A 26665-nucleotide genomic window follows, 5' to 3' on the forward strand; every position below is an offset into this window, starting at 1 on the left:
ATGTGATAAGAGAAACTGATTTTACATTAGTTAAAGTATGAGAGTTTTCTATTCAAATCTTAAGTGACACATTTATGAAATCTACTGTTTCCACTCCTGCTTCACTGTGAGCCTTCACAGGGCAGTGGTGAAGATCACAGATATTTTTTGTTTCCTCGTGAGAATAACCTGACCTCTCCACTAAAGAATGTAGGACTTTCTGGTGACAGAAGGTATGTGTTGTTATTCTTTTCTTTCTCTAGCAACTCATTTTGTATAATAAAAAAAAATTATAAATGCTAGATGCAATATAAATTAGGTTAAATTAACTTAGAATGAAATCAAAGTAGAACATTGGCATTTTTACTTGAATAAATTATGGTCATCATAATTATGGTGAATTTAAATTATGGTAAAAAATAAGACTAACATATAAAATATTTTTTGAATGTTTCTTAAACCATTTAAATTATTGCCTGTAGAGAATTAGGCAAGTATATACACACATTATATTAGATTTGTTAATCAATATAATTTAAAGTAAAACTTGCAACCATCAAGATAACAAATAATTACTTTTGGATTTTGTTTATCAGTAAAAGTATAAAAATAACTATGTTTAGACAAGCCATTAAAGATAAAATTTTTAACATAAATACATCAAATTATGAATGTCAAGTATAATTTATATACATATTTTTAGGTAAATGAAAGGAGTTTTATATTTAGTAAAAATAAACATGAGCTAGTTTTAATAAAATTCTATCTAAAACTTATTAATAAATTAAACTGGATGATTTGAAGTCTTTCTTTTGATGTTCACATGTCATTGAACTTTTGTTTCAAAGTACTTTTTCTGATCTTCCTACTTTTAGTTAGGTGACATTTTAAAAATTACTTATCTCTTTCTACTTATTAATAACTAATTGAAGGTTTTTAAAATTTGAGAAAACATTGCAAAAAAATGATGCATCACACTGATATAACAGACTCCTATTTAGTGAATTATTTTATAGGCTGTAATTAAATTTTTAATGATTTCATATAAATTTCAATGACAGAAATAATTCTGGATCTCAATGTCTAGATAACTTAACGAGAATATTTCCAGTTGCTTACACAATAAATTGCTCTTTATGATTTTGACACCATAGGGTATTTCTTAAAGTTTGAATGTTAATGTAAGTCACTAACTAAATGCATTTTAGAGTATGAAATTACCATATGTGCCCATATTGCTCTTTCATTTTATAGCACTAAATCTTCAACGATTAATAAATGTAAAATTGTCACTAAATTAGTGTGTTTTTTTCCAATATAGTATTTCAATTTTTATCCCAGGTATTCTAATGGTGTTATAATATTTCTGTAGACACTGTTAAATTTATTTAATTTTTTAGTCATTAACTCACTATTCTTCACTAATTTCTTGCTCCCACTAATAATATTATGTCTAATGTAGAATAATTTTTCTTTACTCTATCATGATCATTTTGTTGAACTTTTAAGAAAATTGGAATCAGATTTTACGGTATTTGCCTGCTAATAAATATTATCACTAGCCTCCAGGATATACCGTTTGACTATATCAGGGATCTTGTCATTTTATAAGTCATTTATTAACTTATTAAGTAAAGTTACCATAGAGCACAGTCTCTGACATCACATATCTACAGAGATGAAGAAACAAAGAAGAACCTACTCACAACTTAATCTGTCTGAGGACCCAAAGAAGCAGCAAACAAAACCTAAGGTCACTGAATGCTCCATTTCAGTAACTGAACAGGACAAAACCCACATGAAATTAAACCTTCAAAATGCTTCTCTGGATCATCAAGAGGAAGACATGACCTACCACAACAAAGGTAAAACGCTGGAGTCAAGCTCCAGGAGAGAGTCTGGGCTTGAGATGGGGGAATCGGGATGCGGCGAAAAAGAAAAAAGACGAAAACGACAGGATCCTTCTTCCTCGGGAGAGTTCAAGACGCTGCCAATTTTTATTCAATTCTTACAAGCTTATATAGTTTTTTTATTGACCCCCCTATCCACAAAATGTATCCCATGTTACACATTAAATGTTTACATCATGTTTTTTCTTTTGTTTATGGGGAAGTTGACCTTTGCAAGTTTCATTTTGTTCCTTCCTGGTACCGGTGGTGTAACAAAATACCAGCTGCCAAGAATTTATCAGCTACATCCTGTGACCTCTAGGCCAACTGAATCTCTTCCCTTCGCTATTCTATTTCTTTCCTTTACTAATCTATTTCTTAATTCTACCCTTATATATACTTTTTAGCAGCAATATATTGACTTGTTTTTTCTTTTATATAACCACCCTTATCTTACCCACTACGAATTCTTAACTTTCTTAATTCTAATTGCCTTATCTATATTACTTGCTATTTTCTTAACATCTATTTTACATTTCTAAACAAAACTTATGTATAAATCTACACTTATATATGAAATTAATCTTCTAAACTGAAATGTATTTAATTTTAAACCTACATTAAGTGTATATAATTTTAAGTTTACCTTAAAACTTAATTATTTCCTATTCCTTATATTTAACTAATGCCTACATCTATAATAAACATTTATAACTGCTATTTATTTAATTCTAATCCTTATTTTAATTGTAACCCTCTTTCTAATTAAACTATAATATTTCTTAAATCAAAAGGCATGTCTGTGACTTGTTTTTTTCCGAAAACACCTGTTTTGGAGACACTGTCTCAGTTTCTCACTTCCTCATCAATTACAATGGTCAATGTTGTTACTTATAAAGGGTATGAGGAAGTACCTTTTCCTTTTTAGCTAAAGGTTGCAAATTTTCATGGGAAAGGGGGTAGTAAAAACATTCTCTTATCCCTTTGGAGGGAAATTTTTTGCTGTTGAGCCCTTTTTACATTTCTTTACATAGGTTTGCTGTTAATTCCACATCCTTGCACATTCTAGCTAACTGTTTTAATTATCAAGGGAAGTGTTTTTCAAGCCTAAGCATGCATTCCTTTAAGACCAAAAGGAGCCCTTCAATAGGATCCATGGGGCTCTGCCTCCAGCATGGCCGCTTCCCACTGGGGCTCTGCTCCCAGTCAGCGTTTTTCCCATTTTCGGGTAACCTCCATTTTGCCTCTTTAGGGATTGTGGCTTCCAGCAGTAAAATGTTTAGTCAATCTTCAATATTACTCTTCTAGGATGTGCAGTTGGAGAGCAGAGTCATGTGAAAGATCAGGGAATATTTTTTATTCATAGTATCAGAGCTCAGAGTCAGACTATGACATTTTAATATGAAATATGAAGACTAATTTTATTCAGGTGTTGTTAACTTTGTAGGCCTTGATCAAAAAATAACAGAGCCTTGTATTTACTAAAAATAAAACATTTTATTTTGAGAGAAAGCTTAGTGTGGCAGATATTTGTTTACAAACCAGAGTTTATCCATGTGTGTAATTTTTTGCACACGTGTGTTCTCTCCTATGCAAACCTTCTAATTTTACTGTCCTTTCTATGTTTTTCTATTTCTTTCTGTGCAGATTTGCCATCACCTCCAAAAAAGATTACTGCTGAGATCTTGGCAATAATTTGTATTGTTCTGATGGCTTCTGTGTTAAAAACAATAGTTCTTATTTCCAGTAAGCATATTCTTGCATGATTGTTAAGAGTACAAACATTTTATTGATTGGCATGCATCTAAGCATTTCATCATATTACGAAAATGGGCTCTCATTTTAAAGTATATACTTAACCAAAAGTAAAATACTTTGAGTTTTTCAAACTATAATCATTGGAAAAAACAGTTGTTTAAATTATACATATATGTAATTATACACACATATAATATTGCATTTATTTTAATAATATTAAGACATGCTTCAAGGTTAAAACATGATTAAAAATGCATATTCATTTCTGAAAGTGGTTATATAAAATACTGCAGCAGATGATAAGGTTTGGAGTTTCAGGCTCTTTTTTTTTTTTACAAAGATCTAATTATTTCATTACGTTTTCTAAAAAACTTAGTTGTATTTCAAATTTTTCAATTCTTAATGTGACATATTTTTAAGGTAAAACACTAAAATTATTATAAATTCTTTATGTATGAATTTTTAAATATTACTTTTATTTCTATAGTTAATGTAATACTGGAGCAGAATAATTTTTCTCTGATAACAAGAACCCAGAAGGGAACATACTGATTTTCAAATTTCTGGAATAAGTATAGTTTACACTTTGTCTCTATTTTAGGCACTCAAAATTATAACAGATTATGAGGGGGAAATAATAAAATTATGCTATAAATGCTAATAAATAAAAATTATAGAACACTTCCTTGTCTTCAACAATAAGCAGAAATTCACACTTGAGATTCCTCTGCTCTCCTTTTGTCTATTCACTCAAATTTTCTAGTGCTATAGTATGATAAGTGAGAATAAATTTTACTATCATAAAAAGTAGTCCCTCCTCAATTTCTTGGAATAATTTGAGGTATGATTAGTACAGCTTCTTTGTGCATCTTATAAAATTCTGCTGTAAAAGATTTTAGCCATTCTAGTAGATGTGTAGAGACATCTCATTATTGTTTTAATTTGCATTTCCCTAATGATATATAATGATCCATTTTTATATTTGCCATCTGTATATTTTATATGATGAAGTTGGGTTCACATGTTTTGCTCATTTTAATTTTTTTTCTTATTGTGTATGAGTAAGCATAATTTGTATATTTTGGATACAAATCCTTTACCATATATGTGCTTTGAAAAAAATTTCTCGCAGTCTGCGGGGTTATCTTTTCTTTCTGTTAGCACTGTCTTTTGCCAACTAACAATGACTGATTTTAACTAAGTTCAATTTATTTTTTTCATTGAATGGCCTTTGCTCCCTGATTAAAGATCAGTTGTCTTCATTTGTGGGTGCTTCCTGTCTTATTACTTCTGATCATGTATTTCTCAGATATTTCTCACCTTTTTCATGAAGGAAAACTTTTAGGGTACTGAGTATCACGTACCACCATTTTTTGATGGTCATAAACTTTTGCAGTGACTGCAAACTCTAAGAAAACTATTACTCTCACATTGTCTTTCACTTGAAAGCATTATTTATTTTATAGAATGTGGTATATAGATATTAGACTCATATCAATTTATCTCTTTGCAATTAATTATGTCTGTACTTTATATATATAAACTATATATACAATTGATGATTTACTTCCACTCAACATAATCTATTTTATAGGATGAGGGGTTGGTTCACATGTTTTGCAAGTTGAAAAACCTTACTGAGAAGTAGAAATTAATTTTTGAAAGTGGCTAAATCAAGTACTGTATGAAATGGTGAATTGGTTCTTTATACTGTTAAAATATTTTTCCCAAACCTCAATTACTTCATATATTTTTTGTTTGCACAATCCTACATTTTCAATATCTGAATGCCCAGGCTGGAGTGCAGTGGCATGGTTACGGCCACCCTAGCGTCGATATACTGGGTCTGATGATCCTTCAGCCTCAGGCTTCTAAAGTAGCCTAAATACAGGTGCACACTACCATACCCAGCTAATTTATCTTGTTTAATGGAGAGATGAGTTGCCTGTGCTGGTCCCAAACCTACGGGCTCAGGCAGTCCACTAGGTTCGGCCTTCCTAATTAGACTTCCAAATCTGGCCTAAGTTATCAAATTCAAAGAAACTAACATCATTATGACTTATTCAGATACTAATTTTTTTTTTTTTTTTGAGTTGGAGTCTCACTCTGTCACCCAGACTGGAGTGCAGTGGCCGCTCCCAGCCATCGCAGCCTCGACCTGCTGGGCTCCGGCGATCCTTCCGCCTCAGTCTTCCAAGTAGCCGGAATTACAGGCATGCGCTACCACGCCCGGCTGATTTTGTGATTTTATTGTAGAGATGAGGTCTCGCTACCCAGGCGGGTCTCGAACCCGTAGGCTCAGGCAATCCACTCACCTCAGCTTCCATAGGCACGGGATTACAGGCTGAGCCACCAAGCCCAGCTGACACTAATTTTTTTAATAAAAGATTATTTTAAATTTTCTAGCTACAGCAACACAGAAGCAGACCAATTCTTTCCAAAATGCATGCACTCAGAAAGGTACGTAATGATTTCCAAAGTTCTGATAATAAGAGTTTATCTTTTGTATTAATCTTTAGCCATGCAAAAATAGCCAGAGATTTGTTGAGGGAAAATAAATTACAAAATTTAGCCCTAAATGTCTGTAAATAAAGATTATAAGAACATATTTTCTTTTCTTTAGCAATAAATTTAAATACTCGTTCAAAATCCTTATACCCTATTTTGTTTTGTTGCAAATTCTTATTGCTATAAAATCATGAGATAAATCATTTTACTTTTATAAAAAGTACTTTTTTTAAAAAAACTTTTATGTTCAGTGATTTCAAGATGTGTGTAATGTGGCCTTTAGTCTGTTGGTTTGCTTCATGTGTGAACACAATTAAGGGACAAGAGACTGTCTCTTTACAGTGTGTACGTGTATGAGTAAGTGGGTTTTTAATTATGTGTACATCCTGTGAGCATATCTAGATATGTTACGTACATATATGACAAGAGTTTGTACATTGTTTCATTTTAAAGTATTCATACTGTTTCTTGATAGTAATTTGCAATGTTTCCTCAGCACATAATTGTAGTTGTCCAGAAGAATGGTTTACATATTCCAACAGCTGTTATTACATTGGAAAGGAAACAAAAACTTGGGAGGAGAGTATGATGGCCTGTGCTTCTATGAACTCCAGCCTGCTTTTTTTTTTTTTGAGTTGGAGTCTCACTCTATCGCCCAGACTGGAGTGCACTGGCTGCTCCTGCCCACTGCAGCCTTGACCTGCAGGGCTCCGGTGATCCTTCCTCCTCAGCCTTCCAAGTAGCCAGAACTACAGGAACATGCTACCACGCCTGGCTAATTCTTGATCTATTGTAGAGACAAGGTCTCGTCAACTTCTCCGGGTGGGTTTCGAACCTGCGGGCTCAGGAATCCTCTTGCCTCGGCCTCCCAAAGTACTGGCCACTGAACCCATCTCAACCTTCTATTTCCACCATTTCCAGCTCTCCTTTGCTTCTGTTTTTTATTTGTTTTATAGCTTATAGTTGAATGTAGTAGGGAGTAATGCAGAGAATGCATATATACTACCTGGTCTTGGAACACTATATTCAATAAAAAGGAAATCAGTTAAAAATGGGGGCTGATATAGTTTTAAATGATGTGGTTCCTCTAAGAAACAAGTAAAGAGGAGTTTGGAGCATATGTCATTTATTTTCTTGATGGCAATTTCTTAAGCCACTTCTAAACCACAACTCTGAATATCTGTGAAAAATATATTGACTTAGCACAATATCTGAGAAATGGATGCACAAACTGGAAACTTAGACAAATTCATGCTGTTATTTTTGACAACATAGGTGACTATTAAATTATGTGAATCACATTTTTTTAAAATTAACTTGAGAAGGAGGATAAAATTAAGTTAAACGTTTAAGAGTTTCTTTACATCAACACTATTCAAAAGCATATATAAAAATGGCCAACAAGCATATAAAAATACTCAACATCAATAATCATCAAAGAAATGACAATGAATATTACAATGAAATGCCAACTCACGCCAGTCAAAATGACTATGAACAAAGAGAAAACAATAACAGATGATTACAAGCATGTGGAGAAATCAGAATTTATATACTGTTGGTGGGAATGTAAATTAGTACAATATTATGGCAAACAATTTGGAGATTTTTCAAAAATAAAAGCAATACTACTTTTAATCTAGCCATCACACTACTGGGTGTCTACAAAATGAAAAACAATAATATTAAAAAAAACAAAACAACACTCATACATTTTCTCTTGCATTATGCACAACATCAGAGATATGGACGCAATCTGTGCCCATTAACAACGCTTGAATAAAAATCTTTGAATAAAAATGTATTACGCATAAATATGCACATACACCATAGGTATTTGTGTTTATATATACACAAACACACAGACACAATAACACACACAGACACATACTGTGGGAAACACTCCACAACCCAAAAGAGCAAATGACTTTTGCAGTGACAGGAATATACCTGGAGGCTATTAACATAAGTGAAACAAATAAGAAGCAGAAAATCATATACCACATGTTCTCATAGTAAGTGGATAAATAATGGGAACAAATGGACATAAAGAGTGAAATACAGAATTTGAAATCACTGAAGGGACAGAGAGTGTGAGGACGGTGAGGTATGAGAAATTATTTAATGAGTGCAAAGTACATTTTTCAGATGATGGTTTTACTTCAACCCTGAACTTTACTACAAATTCAACCCTGAACTTCACTGAACTTCACTACAAGGCAACATATACATGCTTGAGTACCTTGAATTTACACAAAAAATGTAGGCACTACAGAATTTTTTTAAGTTTAGAATATTGTTTAAAAAAATTAAAGATCTTATGAAAAATACACTATTTGTACTTTTAAAGCTAATACAATCTATCATAATGGTTACTTACATGGAAATTTATTTCATTTTCTGTGAGAAACTTCTGACCTCTCTCGTAGGTGAAGCATGGCTTGGAGTCTTCCGTAACAGCAGTGATCATCCATGAGTGTCAATAAAGGGCTCAATGTTCAAACATAAGTAAGTTTTTTGGAACAGTGCTATAAAGACAAAAAATATACAGAAGGAATAAATTCAAATAATAATATGAATAAGCTTATGTTGATTTTTAGACATAAGGAAAGATTTTGGAATTTAATACAGTGTTGAAATAAATATTACATAATGTGCTACAGTACAACCCCTAAACCTCAATTTCCCTCTCTGTGGTTTCATTGCCCAGGATCAACCTCAACCAAAAGTATTAGTAGAAAGTTTCAGGAAAAAACAACTCAGGAGTTTTAAATGTGAACTGCTCTGAGTAGCATGATAAAATCTTTGGTAGTATTGATCTTTCCCACCTGAAACACGAATCATTGTTTTGATTGGAGTATCCATACTGTGTATGCTACTTAGCGTCCATCACTTATAGTCATTTAGTTATCAGATCCACTGTCTTCATAGTGCTGTGTTACTTAATAAGTGCTTAGTTTACTTAGTAAGAGCCTCAAATGCAAGAGTAATGATGTAAGCATATTGCTATAATTATTATATTAAATTATTGGGTATTGATAATCTCTGGTGCCTAATTTACAGGTATGTATGTAGAGAAAAAACACAGTATTTATTCGTATGAGAATTGGCACTATTCATGGTTTCAGGAATCCACTGGAGTTGATGTCTCCCTCAAAGTATGGGGGAGACTTATATTTTGTTTAATAACCGACTATTATAATATGATAAATGTTCTAGCCTCTTTAAGGGTATTATTTTCTTAAAAAACATGGATAATTATCTTATTTCACAGATTGTTGCCCCAAAATAAAATAAACTGTTGCTTTTTCTTCACTACAGGATAAAAGAATATTTTGCTCAATGCAACTGTGCAAAGATATGCTTACAACTACTTGAGGTAGACAAATGTGGAGTTTCACAACTATATGGTTGTAAGCATACGTTTCAGAATTCAAACCCCTGAGTTTGGAGTCTATCAGGTAATTTTATATTTTTTGAAATAAAAATAGTATTTTGATCACATAAGTCTGAAAATGAACTATGTTTTTTGTTTCAGCAATGAAATTAAATTTCAAAATGAGTTACTAAAGAATAATATACACACTACCAAGTGCAGATATTGCTGCTGTTGTGCCTGACTCCTTTCCTGGACATTCGATTTGTGTCATCACACCCTTCTAAAAGTTACATGTTATATGAGTCTGTTTGTGTGAAATATTAAGAATAGGCAAATCCAGCCGGGTTCGGTGGTTCAGCCTGTAATCCCACGCCTTTGGGAGGCTGAGGTGAGTGGATGGCCTGAGCCCGCGGGTTCGAGACCCGCCTGGGCAGTGAGACCTCATCTCTACAATAAATCAAATAATCAGCTGGCCGTGGTAGCGCATGCCTGTAATTCCGGCTACTTGGAAGGCTGAGGCGGAAGGATCGCCAGAGCCCAGCGGGTCGAGGCTGCGGTGGCCGGGAGCGGCCACTGCACTCCAGTATGGGCAACAGAGTGAGACTCCAACTCAAAACAAACAAAACAAAACAAAACAAAACAAAAAAAAGAATAGGCAAATCCATAGAGACAGAAAATAGAATAGCGGTGGTTAAGGACTTAAGGTGAATTAGAAAGTGACTGCCAATAGATACAATGTTTGTTTGTTTGTTTTTTATAGTGGTCTTTGTTGGAACTCAATGAATATATTAAAATTTTTAAGAGGCTGAAATTTATATTATGTACATGACACATCAAATAAAAAGTAAATGCTCACTTTTTGTAGTTTATAAATGGGATAATTGGCTTTCACATGAATATGTCAGATGTGCCTCTCTAATCTTAATATGAAGTGGGCATATTACTCATTTGGAGATAAATAAATAAATAATGACATCAAAAAGCTCTCATGGGATTTACATTTGGGACTGCAATAAATCTGTCACATAATTTTTAAAGATTATGGATCTTTGTAGTGTTGACTTCAACAAAATTCGGGCTGTGATTCAATGTTAAATTTTCTTTAATTTCTCTCTATCACACATTTTGCAGTTTTTTAGTTTTGAAGTCACACAGTAATATAGGTGTTTTACTTTCTTGTTTTTGTAAATGGCATCTTTATTTTAAAATTTATTTTAGAAATGTGTGTTGCTACAAGTGTAAATACTGATGAAGCTTGCACGTTGATCGTATATTCAGTTGCTTCATTGATTTTATGTATTAACACTGTAATTTCAAATATAGATTGTTCTGTATTTTCTAAATAATCAGCTATTTTATCTGTAAATAATTACACTTTTATTATCTCTATCTAGGTGTAATGATTTTCTTTCTTGAAATAGTTTCACTGTGAGGTGTTTATTTCTTATAAATAGAAGGCACAATAAAAGTTCTATGCATATTCTGTGCATTATTCCCTGTTTGGTAATCAAAATTCATTTATGTTTAGAAATTATCATCTTAACTTTCTCGAAGGAATATAACCATATTCTAATTTTTCTAATCGATTTTTTATCTAATGATATTACATTTATTTTATTCTTATCAATGTGTTTTCGGCATATAATGTTCACAATGTAAACTACGATTATTGTTGGGGACCTACCGCAAAGGTCTGCCTTCTGACATGGTCGAGGAGACTGACGACCCCGAACGGCATGGCACCTCTGGGAAAGCGGTGGTTCTGCTTCTCCTGCTTTGTTATTCGTGCTGCTGGTGGAAACCCTAGAGGCTGAGAAACTGTGGTTAACTCAACAACCACAGAAAAAGGACTCTGGAGGATTGCAGGGAATTTTATCTACTCACAGAGAGGAAAAATCATAGTCCGTCCTGTAGTATCACGTCCAGAAATCCCCACTAGATTACTAGACAAAATTTATACCCCCTTAAGGGGAATCCCCAACACTATGTTAAGAAACTATGGCTAGCATTACAGGGGTCCTGAAGGGTTGACCTGTGAATGTCCAGGCAGGAACCCACTTTCCTTGCCAAGGAACTGTAGATAAAAACTATGGATATCATGAACTCCTTAGAAACAAACTGGAATCTTTTGGTCTTGATTGGAGGCAAGTCAGAGAGACATGGGGTTGCTGCCAGTGGCCTAACAATTGTAAATTGTTGTGCCAGCTTTACTAGCAGGACCCCAAGAAACGTCAGTGTTTTGGAGATTTGTTTTTCTACACAAATAAAAGTTTAGTTCCTTGTGGCACAAAGCATTTGTTAGAGTGTACCTGGCCATAGTTAAATATAGAGCAGGCTGACTTTTGCTGTTACGTGATTTCTAGGAAAAGATTAGATATTAGTTTTAATACGTAGATTACGCTTAATTTTGAAAGGTCATGGGTATTCAAGTATAGGGTAATAGTGTTTTTGTGTTTTGAGTGTGTTTAGCTTGAAAGGGATAATCGCATAAGTTTTTTGCTTCATAGCTTTAAGGAAAACAATTGTATCTAATAGTTTAGAAATAAGAAGAGTTCATGAAAGGTTTCACATGACTGTCCACCTAACTGCAAACTATGAGAATAATACTCAGAAGGTTGCACATGACCATCATTAATGTTTTAAGAAACCTGTTTTGGAAAACTTGAGTAATGTCAAGAAAAGGTTTTTCATGTATGTCACCCAAAAGGTTATGTAATAAAAAGGTATATAAATCACAGATTTACTGGCAATAAACGAGCCGTACCACACAAGCACTGGATCTGTGTCCACCCGTTCATTCGCTGATGCCGTTCATCCTTTGGGAAACCCTGAACCTGCTGGAGCTGAACTCCAGCAGATTATCTTCAAAGTGTTTTTTTTTTTTCTTTTCTTTTATTCTCATATTTTTGTTTAAGGAGTCTTACTCTACCTCCAAGACTGTAGTGGTACAACGATGGCTTATTGCATTTTCTAACTACTGCACTCAAGGCATCCTCTCTCCTCAATCCCCTTAATACTTGGTAACATATTACATGCTACCACAAGGAGTAATTTTTTTTTTCATTTTTTCCTTTTTTTTTAATTTTTGCAGAGATATGTTACCTAGGATGGTTTGGTTTCCTGGATTCAAACAATCCTCCTACAAGAACCTACTAAAGTGCTGGGTTAATAGATATGAATCTCTGCTAGGACTTATTTCTTCCATATTTTAAACCAATCTTGCGTTTCTTAAAAAAAATCATAATTGTTATTGTGTATTACCCCTTTAAAAATAAATCAGTGAATATATTATATTCAAGGTAATATTTGTTTATTTATCCCTGTTCACGGGAAACTTTGTTTTTATTCAAATCTTTTGCTATCAAGGTTGTATTGAAGGCAGTCCGCTTTCTTTCTGTACACTAAAAGCATTTTTTTAACTACTGTTTTATTTATAAAAGGTCTTATTCAGTGGTAATTATGTTGGGGATCCTATAAAATTTTTGTAGAAAAGTTTTTATAACAAAATTATTTTCTTCAATGTGTGAAGTCTGTACTAAGTAACTGTTTGTGGTACTGCATTTTGATAATTTTTATTTTCTAGATTAAATTCTATATGGATATTAAAATGTATACTGAATATAGTTAAATATCAATAATGATTGATATCTATAAAAACCATAACGATTTCTCCTGTCTAATTCAGAAACAAAATCTGTGCCTTATCTGATTTTTTTGTCAATATTTTATCACAATTTTATAGTTTTTTTAATAAAAATACTTTTGCTTGTTGTATATCCCCACTGTAATTATGTTTAAAGGCATAATTGTGTACTTTTAATTTTTTCCCTTCTATAGCTTTACTCATTTATACTGGCAGTAAATATCAAATTTCCCATTTTAAATTTCCTTGATTAATTCTTAGATAATTCAATTTCTGCTTTTGTCTTTTGTTGTGTATACATTTAAGAAAATCTGTTTTTCACAAGAAAGACTGTATTTTCATGGGATTTTATAGCAATATGAATATTCATTGTGATATTTTAGGAGTTAATTTATTTATAAATATATTACTGAATTATAAGTCATTTGCGTTTTCAAATGTTTGGTTAATGACATATTTTAAATAACTTATAATCATAAGATTTTCTGTGAAGTTGGAAGTATTCTATGTCTGTGTCTAAATGTAACTATTGTGACTGAGGAAGTAATTTAAAAGTTACTAATTTTTAGTTAACTAATATTAAATTTGAGTAACTGTATTCAAGTATCAACAGGTAAAGCTTGGCTGTCATGGTTCTGCCTTAAAAATACAGCATTGTATTTTTATATTAAAATGCTTGGCAAGATGATATTGTAGTGTACTTTTGGAAATCTTTTATATGAACTTGAAAATATAAATATTTGATATTTGCATAGAGAGTGTATGTCTGTGTTCGTATGTGTATTGATTAATTGTTTAGCTTAAGGCTTCTATAGGCTCACTGCAATGTCTGTATTATAAGCAGCAAGAGAAAAGTGTGAAATCTCTGTTTTTTTGAGGACCTGTTTAGGTGCTTCTTTCAATTCTATGTTGAGCTTGTATTAATATTCCATATAAACTATTTAAAAAATATTACTAATGATTCGGTATAAATATATATTTTTTAGAAACATGCTTTTACACTTGCAATAATGCTTTTCTCTTATATTATGACAGGACATTAACTACATCAGTTTTATTTGAGTTTCTTTTCCATGGTATATCTTTGCATGTTTTATTTAAATTTTTCTTTAGGCTTATATTAAAGGAATGTCTCATTGAAAGAGAAAACAGTTATTTTTATTATTAAATTTTTGGTATCTTTTAAAATAAAACAATTTTATTTCTATATACTAAAGTCATTCCATTGTATAGTATATTTATTTTTATGGAAATATCTTATTTAATATAATTAATTATAAAGCAATAGACTATATGAATTGAAAATTAGTGATTTCTAAAATTCCAATTTATTAACTTTATCTTCACTATTTTTATTGTTTACTTTATAATATACAAATTTGCTTATTTAATGTACTTTAAATATTCTTTTATTAGTGCCCTGCATTTTACAGAATAACCTTGTTAAACCGTGAAGAAATGTAACATTCCTCCTATTGTTTGAATGTTTGTGTCTCCTCTAAAATTCATGTTGAAAGTTAATCCTTATTGTGGTGGTATTCAGAGGTGAATCTTATGGTACATGACAAAATTATGAGGTTTTGTCATCATGAATAAATGTGTGCCTTTAAAAAGTACTGGAAGAAACAAGCATTCACTTTTTTTTCCCCTTCTGCCTTTAGCCATGACTTTAGTGACAAATATCATGTTTCTTTGTTTTGTTTTGTTTTGCTTTGAGTTGGAGTCTCACTCTGTCGCCCAGACTGGAGTGCAGTGGCCGCTCCCAGCCACCGCAGCCTCGACCTGCTGGGCTCTGGTGATCCTTCCGCCTCAGCCTTCTGAGTAGCCGGAATTACAGGCATGCGCTACCACGCCCGGTTGATTTTTTGATTTATTGTAGAGATGAGGTCTCGGTACCCAGGCGGGTCTCAAACCCACGGGCTCAGGCAATTCACTCACCTCAGCCTCCCAAAGGCGTGGGATTACAGGCTGAGCCACCGAGCCCGGCGACAAATATCATCTTGAAAGCAGAGAGCAGACCTCAGCAGACACTAAACTAGCATGATTATGAATCTTGCACATCCAGTCCACAAATCTGTGAAAAATAAATTTCTATTGTTTTCAAATTGCCTGTTACACGTCACTTTGATATATTGCACAGATAAACTAGAGCAAAATCTCCTTTGATTTATTGATTATGCAACTACCAATCCCTCTTTTGTGCAAATGTGATAATGTTCAGTTCCCACAGTTGAGTAAAAACATGGAGTATTCAAGTATTTGTTTCTGTCATAGACAACTGAATATGATAATCTTCAATTCCTTCCAATTTGCTTCAAAGTCCATGATATTGTTCTTTTTTTTTTTTATTTCATTAATCAGTATTTTTTATTATGGTTTTGTGGGGCACAGTTAAGGGTTAGGTGTACAATGACGTTTCATTCAGGCACCCTGTAAATAAAAAGTGTTTTCCCATCCCCTGACAGATATTTGCTACTGTTAATCCCATCCCCCTTCCCCCCATAGTTTCCCAGTACCATCAGTCATTTTCTTATAGTATTGCATTGGATGTTCAAGGTCCATTATATGAGTGAGAACATATGATATTCGGATTTTTGTTTTTGTGAGAGGTCACTCAGTATTATAGACTCTAGTTCCATCCAGGTTGCAGTGAAATTCATGATTTTGTTCTTTTTTATGGCTGCGTAGTATTCCATCGTGTATATGTACCACATTTTTTAATCCAGTCCTCTTTTGATGGGCAGCATGGTTGTTTCCAGGTTCTTGCTATTGTGAACAATGCTGCGATAAACATACGTGTGCAGGTATCTTTTTTATAGAGTGATTTGTGTTCTTCAGGGTATATTCCCAGTAGGGGGATTGCAGGGTCATATGGAAGGTCAATTTTTAGAGCTTTTAGGAATCGCCACACTGCTTTCCACAGAGGTTGCACTAGTTTACACTCCCACCAACAGTGTAGAAGGGTTCCCTTTTCACCACACCCTCTCCAGCAGCTGTTATTTTTTGAGTTGTTGATAATTGCCATTCTGACTGGAGTTAGGTGGTATCTCAGTGTGGTTTTGATTTGCATCTCCCTGATGATTAGTGAGGTTGAGCATTTCTTCATGTGTTTGTTGGCTGCTCGAATGTCTTCTTTTGTGAAGTGTCTGTTCATGTCTTTTGCCCATTTTATAATGGGGTTGTTTGTTTTCTTCTTTTCAGTACGTTTCAGTTCCTTGTAGATCCAGGATGTTAAGCCTTTGTCAGACCTAGAGTTGGCAAATACTTTTTCCCAGTCTGTAGGCTGTCTCCCTGCTCTCTTGATGGTTTCTTTGGCTTTGCAGAAGCTTGTCAGTTTAATAAGGTCCCATTTGTCTATCTTCTCTCTTAAGTCCTGTGGGTTTAGGGTTTTGTACAGGAATTGGATGCCAGTTCCGATTTCCATGAGAGTATTTCCTTCCTTTTCTAAGGTTCTTATGGTTTGAGGTTTTACATTTAGGTCTCTGATCCATTTGGAGTTAACCTTTGTGCATGGGGATAGATAGGGGTCCTGTTTCAATCTTCTGCATGTGGTCAGCCAATTTTCCCAGCACCATTTACTGAATAGGTTCTCCTCTCCCCATTGGTAGGTGGTGGGGGCTTTGTCGAAGATGAGTTGGTTGAGAAATTGAGGTTTTGCTTCTGGAATCTCAATTCTGTTCCATTGATCTATATGCCTGTTCCTGTACCAATACCAAGCTGTTTTGATGATTGTAGCTTTATAGTAAAGTTTGAAATCTGGTATTGTGATACCACCTGCTTTGTTTTTTTTGCTGAGGATTGTTCTGGCTATTCTTGGACGTTTGTGTTTCCATATGAATTCCTGTGTTGCTTTTTCTAGGTCTGAGAAGAATGTTGTTGGTAATTTAATGGGTATTGCATTGAATTTGTAGATTGCCTTAGGTAAGATGGACATCTTCACAATGTTGATTCTTTCGACCCGTGAGCATGGGATATTTTTCCACTTGTTCATGTCAGCTTTGATTTCTTTGAGCAGTGTTTTGTAATTTTCATTGTAAAGGTCTTTCACGTCTCTGGTGAGGAAGATGCCGAGGTATTTCATTTTTTTTGTGGCTATTGTGAATGGAATTGTGTTTTTTATTTGGGTTTCTGTTTGTTTATTATTGGTGTAGAGAAATGTGATTGTCTTTTGTACATTTATTTTGTATACTGAGACTTTGCCAAAGGCCTTTATCAATGTAAGGAGGCCTTTGACAGATTCTCTTGAGATTTCAAGGTACACAGTCATATCATCTGCATAGAGAGATAACTTGACTTCCTCTTTTCCTATTTGAATACCTCTGATTGCCTCCTCTTCTCTGATTGCTCTAGCCAGGACTTCCAATACTATGTTTAACAGGAGGGGAGAGAGTGGGCATCCTTGCCTAGTTCCAGTGTTCAGGGGAATTGGTTCCAATTTTTGTCCATTTAGGAGTATGCTGGCTGTGGGTTTCTCGTAGACGGCTTTTACTATTTTGAGGTATGTTCCCCATATGCCTAGATGTTCAAGGGTTTTTATCAAGAAGGGGTGCTGGATTTTATCAAAAGCTTTTTCTGCATCTAATGATATGATCATGTGGTTTTTGTTTTGATATCTGTTGATGTATTTATTACATTTATGGTTTTACGAATGTTGAACCACCTTGCATCCCAGGAATGAAGCCTACTTGGTCATGTGGATGATTTTTGAGATGTGTTGCTGAATCCGGTTTGCTAGGATCTTGTTGAGAATTTTAGCATCTATGTTCATCAAAGATATTGGCCTGTAGTTCTCTTTCTTTGTTGGATCTTTACCTGGCTTGGGTATCAATGTGATGTTGGCTTCGTAAAATGATTTGGGGAGAGTTCCATCTTTTTCAATCGCCTGGAATACTTTCAGTAGGATTGGTATCAGCTCCTCCTTGAATGTCTTGTAGAGTTCTGCTGGAAAGCCATCTGGACCAGAGTCTACAAATTCTTAAGGAACCTTGGATATTATTATTTCAGCTTTATACATTTAGTGTCAAAACACCAATTTAGATTAGCCTAAGCAAAAAAAAAGTTTATTCATTAGCTGACACAGCCATGAAGTCCAAAGGGGTGGATAAAACTTCAGCCATTAGGCACGGCTGCATTCAGGGGTTCAAATTATGTCTTCAGGGCTGTATCTTTCTTCATCTCCCAACTCCACAGACAGACCCTGGCTAATTGACCTTTAAAGGAGAAAGATAGACATACGAATATCTTCTTCTCAACTGCTGTCTTTCTCCTATAGAACTCTGCATGCTGATTGGTCCTGCACGAGTTATGAGTTATTCACTAGACCAATCAGTGTCCAGAGGGATAGGATCCTAATGGGCCAGGCTGGGCTGTGTGCCGGTTGCCAAGATGGGAGATGCTAAGGAGAGCGTATTCTCCAAAGGAAAAATGTCTCAACAGAATAATTTCAGAAACACACCAGCTTTTGGGGGGCAGTATACTCTCCACACCTCCAAATTACACTGGCTGGTTTCCTGTTCTGCAGTGGGTGTTTTAGGCACTAATGATGACCTTTAGCTTTCCCAGGAAGAAGCTGCTCTGTGTCTCAGGGAAGCAAGTTTCCTGTGGAAGAGAGTGAGAATTGTCTTCCTGGACCAAAGGACAGTGGGCTGTGTCTCTGTTTCTACCCCTTCCCAGGTCACTGCTTTTGAAGCTAGCCTAATTCACTTTTCACTGGTGTTGGGAGCATCACCAACCCCTCTTTCCACTCACAGCACTGCAGGAGACCCTATGTGGTCTTTTGAGAGCTCAGTCCCTGCATCCAGGGAGAATTGGGTCCATTGTTTCAGAGGGCTTCCTTTAGGCTAATCTGACAAGTGTGAAAGGACCCATTTAAAGAGGGCTGATGAATAAGGACAAAATAAAGATCAAACTCAGGCACAATCAAAAGCTGTTTGTTAACAGGCAAGATGTTCTTCAAAGCCTTTATCGGGAGCAAGGAGGACTTATCTTGCAGCACTATGTGGAGAAAGTAGGCGGATCTGGGGGCATTCATTTGAAGTTCTAAGCAGATGACTGCTGGCCTGGTTGCTGGGTACAGAATTATCAGTAAGTCTCTTGGGTTATGTGGGCAGGGCTGGTAGATAAGGGTCTGGGAAAAATAGCAAGTCACGCAATAGTAGGTAATGTTTATTGGAGAAGCTCTCCAAATCCTCCTGTTTTTGCAGTTGCTCTCTGGAAGGAGCCACAGGCTGCAAATCAGAGACACTCTTTCCTAATCCTGGATCCCTGGTTTAGGAAATCAAACTATCCTGGTGTCATACAAACCATGCACCTACTTTTTAGTTGATAAACAAATACACAAAGGCATTAGCTTCCTTAAATCAACACTAGATTGGGGACATGATGGTGCTTCCAGGGTGGCCTCCCTAACGCCTGCTATTAATGATAATAGGTAACATTTATTAAATGCCTAACGTATTCTAGGCAGGCACTGTGCCTGCATGATCTCATTTGATCCTCACCACACCCTAGACTCCTATTTTTCCCATTTAACAAATGTAGGAACTGAGAGTCTGAGAAGTTCATGTAATTCATTTAAGGCTTCACATGAGTACATTGAAGAGCTGGGAGTTGAACCTCTACAGCTTGCTGTATCCAAAGCCTGTGTCTTAACTGCTTATCCTACTGCCAGTCTAACCAGACCCACCCACCAAGGACATTGTCTCCTATTTCCTTGGAAAATGGAATGCAGGTATTCTTATTGTAGGCTTTCTGTCCTAGAAGGGAAGATTGAGGTACACAGAGGTTAAAGTGACTCACCTGGAACTATAATGGTCCACAGAATTTACCGTAAGGGGTGGATATTTTTCTTCTTATAAAATGCAAGCTATGAGTCAAACAGCAATAGATTTAAGGATGTCAGGGTAGAGGTGGCAGAAAGAGCAACCCAGAATCCAGAGTGACTCAGTTACCCATTGAGTTCACTCGTGCAATGATTCCTATCAGCATACAGATGCGTCTTAATATCCCTCTTCAAAGGAACGACTGTGAACTCACTTGCACAAAACAGTAGCTACTTGAACTTAATTCAAATGAAATGAAATGGCAATCCAGTTCCTCAGTCCTACCAGCCACGTTTCAAGCACCCAACAGCAGATACAGAGCATTCACATTATGACAGAAAGTTCCACTGGATGGAATAAAACCTCCCTTGACCCACATTCTGTGTGAGTGACTGCCCTGTTTCTCTACTGTCCTTCATCCTTCACAGCAAAACTTGAAAGAGTCAGCTCTGCTCGTTATCCCTTTGTCTCCTCAGTCTATTGCATTCAGGTTTTTCATATCAACTACTTCAATGAACTTTTTTCGAAGCTGTGTGTGGCCCCCATTTTGCCAAAGCCTGTGGTCAATGTCCTCACCTTGCCCATCCTCTCAACTGTGTTGGATGCTGTTGGTAACACCTTCCTTCTTCAAACGCTTTCTACCCTGAGCTTCTGGAAAATCACACTGTCTTGATTCTCCTCCTCCCTAGATGAGACACATGTCAGTCTCCTTTATTTCCTTCTCCTCCATACAAGACTCCGCGATTCTGGGGTGCCTTTGTTCTCAGGCTGCCTTCCTCAGGTCTCTACACCCTTACCATGAGTGATCCTAGCAACCAGAAAGTAGAAGGCACAGCACACAGGCTTAATGCCCTCCAATGGCTCTCCACTGTGACCAGAATAAAATCCAAGGTGCTTGCTGTGGCCTTCAAGGCCCTGCATGAGTTGGCCTCTGCCTACCTCTGCCCTCTATCTGTCTGTGTTTGTTTTTTCTCTGGACTTTGGACAGGTCATTTGTTTCTGCTGAGTCTTTGGATAAGACAGCTCCCCCAGATCTTTCAGTGGCTGTTCCTCGTCATTTGGGTCTTGAGTCAAACATCACCTTATCAGCAAAGTTATTCTTAACCACTCTAAATTCAGCAGGTGGGTCAGGCGCAGTGGCTCACACCTATAATCCCAGCACTTTGGGAGGCCGAGGTGAGAGGGCTGGCAGACAGAGTCCAGGGGTTTGAAACCAGCCTGGGCAACATGGCGAGACCTCATCTCTACAAACAATTTTTAAAAATTAGCCAGGTGTGGTGGCGTGCCTGTAGTCCCAGCTGCTTGGAAGACTGAGGTGGAACTCCTGAGCCCAGGAGGTTGAGGCTGTGGTAGCCATGATAGTGCCGCTGTACTCCAGCCTGGGCGACAGAGTGAGAATCTGACTCCAATAAATAAATAAGTAAATAAATAAACACAGCAGTTCTCCCCAGGATGTGCTAATATATCTTGTCCCGTTTTATTTAATTATAGCATTTACCTTGAAATTCTAAATTATAGCATTTAATTGACCTTTCTTCATTTATATTTTCTGTATTTGGGGTTTGATTTCTGACATCAGCATCTCTTGCTCACCACTGAATCCTCAATACCTATCACACTGTTTGGTACCTCGTAGGTGCTCAGCTAAAGCTTCTTGATCTAAAATATTTGCTGACTAATAATTTGTCCAGGAGTCAGAGTAGGAATATTAGAACTTTAGGCAACTCCCTTGAGAGACGGAGGCAGAGGAAGAACCAATTATAGTTATTGAGAAGGGGAGGACTGTATAGCTCGAAACAAAGAGTTTCATTGCATGAACTTGTTGCCCTTGGCCAGATGGGCGTAACCCATGTTTTCAGCTCATTTATTTTGTATTTAGCGACTCTGACTATCCCTTAAGAATGGCAATTTCCCTGAACCTTTTTTTGCTAATTTACTTTCAAATATGTTGACCTAACATCAGTATGACTTTTTAAGAGTGGTTCTTGAACCTTATTACCCATCCATAAAGTGGTTTGATTTTGGGTAGATAACTCCCAAGCTTCCTTTTCAGTATTATATTCTTAATTATCTGATGTCACTTTAAAGAACCTCAGGTTAGTAATAAATAAAAAAGAATCTCAGGTTATATTCTTTCAAAAAAACAATTGAATAATAATGTATAAAGGACTCAAGATAATTTCACTTCTAGAAGTTTTCCTAAAGAAATAGAAATTTGAACAGAGATTTATTCACAACTATGTTAATCTTAGATTTATTGATAACAATTAAACAGAAATAGCTTAAATAATCAACAGTAAGAAAGGCTAAATAAATTAAGATGCTTATCTGTGTTTGAATATTATGATACTGGAATTTATTTGACTATTGGAATATAAATTTCAATTGGAAATTGAAATGAAGATTTCAAAAAATATGATAAGAAGGAAAAATGTTTATTTTCCAATGTTAAATCATTTATAATCTCAATCTATATAACACCTATTCATGGAAGAAAAGCTGGAGGAAATACATCAAAATGTAACTTGTAATTGTCTCTGGGTCATGAGATTTGTATTTATAATTTTAAAAATACTTATCTTTATTTTCCAAGTAATCTAGAGTGAACTTATAATACATTTTGCATCCAGCACTGGCACTTTTGGATGGGAATGAATTCTAGTGCTATAGGTTTCGGGATCAGTAGAGTCAGACACTGTGCCCATGAGCTGAGAATAAAACAGGGCAAGCCAGGGTCCACCCGAAGAGACAGATGAAAGGCTGAAAGGTCTCCTTTGGAGGTACTCACAGGGCACCAGGGAAGTACTGGGAAGAGGAAGGGGGTGATTTGAGAGAGAAATGCACAAGAGAGTGTTTCAAAGACAGTGTCCTGAAGGTGCACTGGGTCCCACTTACTTGCTTGTGACTTTGGGCCAGGCATTTAACCTCTCAGTCTCTCACTTCCCATCTATAAAATGGAAATAACACCGCGAACTCTCTCTACTAAACCAGGCAGTGATTTTCGAGAGCCTGGAACATCAAGAAGACATATAGAAATGCTTTTGGCAGCTGAGAAGTACTGCCAGTGGCTTATGGACTAACCTACAGCAGGCAGAAAGGGGTTGTGGAGAGGCCTTGATTTAATGATTAGTAGAGCAGCAAAGCCTGGGGCCAGTTGGTTGACAATCCTCTTGTGTCTTGGGTGAGGTTGAGGTCTGGGGCCAGTTGGATGACAATCCTCTTGTGTCTTGGGTGAGGTCACCACTTCTGCCTACCTCACAGCTGTTTTGTGGTGTGTAATTGCTCAAAGAAGTGCAAAAAAGCTGATACTGGAATAAAATGGAAATCTGTGGAAGATTCTCAGCGTCCACACTGTAGTGTCGCTGCTTCCCCACTTCCTGCTTCAGCTCTGAGGGTAACCTTCTGAAATCATGTTGGAAACACCCAGAGAAAATTGTGCTGCAACTGAGGACCATCGTTATTATTACTTCAAAATGAACAAGCCCTGGTGCTATCTGGAGATAGACTGGGAAACCTATAGGGCTGGTAGCGTTGACATTCAGGTTGCAGTGATTTCCTCTGGATTCTTTTGGTGTCGGTGGCATCCCTCATTGGTCACAGTCCCTGGGTTGCCACATATTTCAGAACGAAGGGGAAAGGCTGCAACTCCTCCTTATGTGACTGGATGTCAAAGCTGGTCAGAAAGATCTGCGTACTCAGAAAGTCATTGGCAACAGAGATGGGATCTGCTTGTTCCCTAAAATAGACAGGCTGTCTGCTTCTCCTGGCTCTTTTGGGATGGTGCTGGTTGTCTCCGAGGGATCCTTGTTTGGAGTGGTTGGTTCATTCTGTCTCAGCTTCTCTCTGTTGTCTCTCCTTCTTACCTCCTCTCTCCTCGTCTCTCCCTTTCATTTATTCATTTAAAAAATATTTTTGAGAGCGTATTGTGCATCTGGCTTTATGTTAGGCATGATGTAGAAAACAAACTTGAAATGGGACCAAAAGTTTTGGAGAATACTATGTGGAACTTTTGGAAAGCGATGGCTCTCGGGCAAAATGACCAGCTTAGGCTTCATGGGGGTCTTTCAGGTAAGGCTTCATGGAAAAGGGTTCTTCCCAGCTCAGTTTTATAGTAGAGTTAGAATCTGGATCTTCAGAAATAAAGTGCATTCTAGGTGGAGGTCACAACACACATAAGGGCGTGGAGGTGGGGACAATGGGATGTGCTCAAGTGGGATGGAGAGTGAGGAGCCATTTTGTAATGGCAGTCCAGACCTTAAGAAGTTTTATTGTACATGCCTACAAGCCAACAAGTGCCCTGAGGACAGGGCCTGGGTCTTATTTATTCTTGTACCTCTACTGTGATGCATCATAAGAGTTTGCTGACTGACAGCACTAATGTGAACGGACACAAAAGGACATTATTCTGCATAATCTGGGAATAAGGAAAAAGCAAAACAGCCCCATTTTCCAGGAAGACAAATTGAGACAAAGCACAGGAAGAGCTTAGCTCAGTTTTTCTGTCAGAATTTGGCAAGTTTCTCTCCTAAGTTTTGGCCCCATGGCAAACTCTGCACAGCCTTGGCAGCGCGGGGGCCTGTCGTGTCTACCACATGGCCGCTCTCCTGCAGTGTCGGAGGATGAGGCCATTTGGAGACAATCACCTTCTGTCTCTGGGCTCCGACATCTGGGAGGTGGACGACCAACAGGCCTTGGCTGGGCCTCCTGGCCCTTCGGCTTGCCGCATGTTTGTTGGAAGCCGTTTTTCGGGAGAAAGCCACAGCAGCGAAGGTCACCTTCTGGACAAATAATTCTGGTCCACGGGCACCAGATGCAATTGGGAGTCTGAGGCAACGAACAAATGAACAAGTGACTTTCTTTTGAAAGAAAATAGGATTTCGACAGAACTGTGGTTGTCCTTTGCTCAATTGGATTGGCACTCTGTAGAGAAGCCACTGAGGGTGGCTTGGTTAGAATCCAATTTTAGTAATTAGTTCTATTCACAATAAGGCGTGTTAATAGGTCCCATGTTGAGGAGGCAGAATCCCCTGTCTCAGGTGCCAAGTGCCAATTAATGAAATCAACATTTATGTCCCACAGGTAAACAACCGTTCTGCATCCTTTCTCTAAGAGTTGTAGGTAGGCGTTTCCCCCTACAACTCGGCCATAATAGAGCAAAAGCACTGAGAAGACAGGAGTCTTGTCTGTTTTGTTCTCCACTAGATTCTCAGTTCCTGCCTTACCCTGAGTCACCTGTGTTAGACTGTAAAAACCCCAAAGAGTCTTTTCCTCCCTCTATGCTCCTTCTTTGCAATATGACTTCGCAGTTTCTCCCTTTGTGATTTGCTTTGACCATGCAGGGTGGCAGAGGCGACATGGTGTCAGTTCTGGGCCTAGCCTTCAGGAGGCCTTGTACACTTCTGCTCTCCTGCTTGGACCCTGTGGAGTCTCCAGGTGAGAAAGCTCGGGCTGGATTGCTGAAGGGTGAAGGACACAAGACTCAGTCACCTTCATTGTCTCCACTGATGACCAGCCAACCTCTACAAGTATAGCTGCCTGTATGACCAGTAGCTGACCACAGATGCATGAGTGAGTGTAGCTGTAGCTGAGACCAGAAGAACGATTTAGCTGGGTCCTTCCCAAAAGGTCATCCAAAGAATTGTGTGCTAAAAAAATGGTTATCAAGTCGGGCTCGGTGGCTCAGCCTGTAATCCTGCGCCCTTGGGAGGCTGAGGTGAGTGGATTGCCTGAGCCCGCGGGTTCGAGACCCACCTGGGCAGCGAGACCTCATCTCTACAATAAATCAAAAAATCAGCTGTGCGTGGTAGCGCATACCTGTAATTCCGGCTACTCGGAAGGCTGAGGCGGAAGGATCGCCAGAGCCCAACAGGCGAGGCTGCGGTGGCCGGGAGCAGCCACTGCACTCCAGTCTGGGTGACATAATGAGACTCCAACTCAAAAAAAAAAAAAATGGTGATCATTTTAAGCCACTAAGTTTGGGGTGGTTTGTTGTGCTATAAAAACTAACAGATTAAGCACCTAGTATACATATATTTGCTGAGAGATGGGTGAATTATTGATTAGATATCACCTGTTCGTAAAGAGCTTGTCCAGTGACTCTTTTATATTATTATTTTTCTATACTTAATTATCTTTTTGCTTATCAGTTTATATGTTTATTTTCTCTTTCTTTTCAGTGTGTAAGCTCTGTAAGGATAGGAGGAGATCTTGCTTGTTTTACCTTTAAATCCCTGCCCCTCGAAAGGTTCTTGGCACATAGTGGGTTCTCAATAAATACTCATTAAATGGAAGAGTGAATGCATTTCATTAATATTAGAGTGAGGCTAACTGAGCAAAGAGCTCGAGAAGAAGCTATCATGTATATTGATTGGCTAAGGTGCCCTTTGCCCTTTGTATACTTTCCTTTATTCCTTTATTCATAAACTGGCACTTATTGAAGCCTAGCAGGTGAAAATAAATGATCCTACATTTGCGGAGAATTGTTATATTTCCTTTTTTCTACCTCAATTCTTAGTTCCCTGTGCTTCCCTCCCCAGTAATTTTTAATTATCTGCATTTATACAAGGAAAACTGTTGGTTAACTTGGATTTTCTCCATTGAAAACATCGTCATCAACAACATCAATAGTCAATATCATCGTCAACGACAGTAACAACAAATTTTGTTTCTAAGATTTCCTTTTTCTTTC

The 26665-nt window shown here is 36.8% G+C and overlaps 1 pseudogene; it reads left to right on the forward strand.

Annotated features, from left to right (window-relative positions):
- Window positions 1–1657: 1657 nt before the first annotated feature.
- Window positions 1658–24767, forward strand: LOC103273986 (annotated as a pseudogene).
- Window positions 24768–26665: the final 1898 nt, after the last annotated feature.

The sequence above is a fragment of the Carlito syrichta genome, unplaced genomic scaffold, assembly GCF_000164805.1.
Source record: "Carlito syrichta isolate Samal-C Ts95f unplaced genomic scaffold, Tarsius_syrichta-2.0.1 Scaffold314329, whole genome shotgun sequence".
In the NCBI taxonomy this organism is placed as follows: domain Eukaryota; kingdom Metazoa; phylum Chordata; class Mammalia; order Primates; family Tarsiidae; genus Carlito; species Carlito syrichta.